The sequence below is a fragment of the Neophocaena asiaeorientalis genome, unplaced genomic scaffold, assembly GCF_003031525.2.
Source record: "Neophocaena asiaeorientalis asiaeorientalis breed wild unplaced genomic scaffold, Neophocaena_asiaeorientalis_V1.1 scaffold30, whole genome shotgun sequence".
Classification (NCBI taxonomy): domain Eukaryota; kingdom Metazoa; phylum Chordata; class Mammalia; order Artiodactyla; family Phocoenidae; genus Neophocaena; species Neophocaena asiaeorientalis.
Genome location: NW_020174923.1, coordinates 7,733,497 through 7,735,373, shown reverse-complemented (window position 1 = coordinate 7,735,373; position 1,877 = coordinate 7,733,497).

Here is a 1,877-nt window from a genome sequence, read left to right as displayed (position 1 = left end):
GGGCGGGGACGAGGCCCAGAAGGGGCTGAAGCTTGCGGGGGGGGAGCAGGCCACCGCGGTCATGGGGCCGTTGTTGTTCTGCAGGCCCTCGGAGGCGCGGAGCTTGGAGAACATGGCCAGCGCGTCGGGGAAGTTGGGCGGCGTGGCAGGTGTGTTGCTCGGGGTGCACATCTGCTGGGAGAGAACACTGGGGTTGCGAGGGCTGCCTGCACCGCCCCCACCCACCGCCCCGATCCCAGGCCACTGTCTGCGGGTCCGTAGAGCCTTCCCACGGGGCGCACCCACGCTGGGCCCTCCTTCCTCCCCGTTTTTCAGTCCGTAAGAGGTTTCAGCAGGACAAAAGCACCCCTTGCACCCTGAGCCAATAAAAACAGAAAACCGGGGGCGGACTCCTACAATTTTTGTCAAAACCAAAGAGTGTTTCCTGAGGCTTGGGAGTGACGCTCTGAGTGTCAGAAGTAGACGGTCAATTCCGGCAGAAGCTAGGGTGTCAGATTGAAGCCAGGACAAGGGAGGCAGCCCAGGACACCACCGCTGAGCGCCTCACCCTGGGTGAGAAACCAGCTGGCTCCTCAATAGTCCGCCCTCAGACGTTCCGAGGTTGTTAGCCAAGGGAAGGCGGCCAGATCCAGGATCTCCCTCCTATGCCAACCCCGGGGAGGCTGCACTGGCTTGGTGCTTGGGTCCGTTCCACATCCACAGCGCCAGCCCGCGGGCCTCGGGGCCTCAGCCTGCGCTCTCTCACTCCTCACCAGGGTGCTAGGGCATTCTGATGGTCCTCTCGGTTACAGATGAGGAAACTGAGGCCCAGAGCTCAGGTCACTGGACCAAAAACACACCGCTGCAGGGCACAAGTCGAGAAGCCCGAATCCCGGGGCTCCCGGGTCTGCAGGCCCAAGCTCTTAACCTCTACCCAGCCCCACTCTGCACTTAAAGAGTCAAGTGCAACTTCATGCCTGGGCTCCCCGAGGACAAAAACTGGCGTCTCCCAGCAGGCTGCCCTTGGCCAGATGCTGCCAGTGTCTCGGTACGCTCAGCCCCTCTCAGCCCGCTTTGTGAGGGCAGCTGCAGACATCCCAGCATCTGCTGTCTTCTGCCACCACCCTGAGCAGGGACCCCAGCCAGGAAGGGCAGGGGCTGGGCTGCTGGGCGGTAACTGGCAGCCTCCCTGCAAACAGCGGGGACCGCAGGCCTCCCAGCCCTGTGGCGTGGGGGGCATGGGGGTGCCACCCCCCCGAGCACTTCACCAGGGTGCACGGAACAGGCGGCAGAGAACAAGGCCTGCCCAAAGCCAGTTCTGACCCCGCAGCAGCTTCTCCCTTTCCCAGGAAGCCACGGGAGCCCTTCTTTGAATTTCTCCTAATTTTAGCAACACCGGCCCCTCCCCCAGGCACAGGGCTCAGGGAGCACGATTCTAGGGCTCCTCACCTTGCTCCCAGGGCTCTGTCCCGGGAGCTTCCACAGCTCTACAATTAAACCCCAGCCCAGAAGGAGGACAGGCCCACGGGAGGGGGGCAAACCCCCTCCGATGAACTGGGCCGGCTCCACATCAGCAGCTGGGGCGCTCCAACCAGCGTCCTCTCCAGGGAGGCCACAGGACTGCAGGAAAAAAAGAATGGGGGGTTGGGGGGGACAGGCCAATTGCATCACAGCATCGTGACCGACTTCCCCAGTTCACCGAGCCAGTGGAGCCTGTCTCCTCAGCAGCCACCCTGCCCCCCGCCCCCGACAGCGGCAGCGGCAGCGGCCTGGATCCGGGGCAGGCCTGTGCCCACCTGCCTGTGTGAGCTCGGGCAAGTCCCTTAACCTCTCTGGAGTTTCTCTCTACTTCTATAAAACCAGGGGTTTGGACCAGGTCCTGTAAAAGTCCCTCCAGC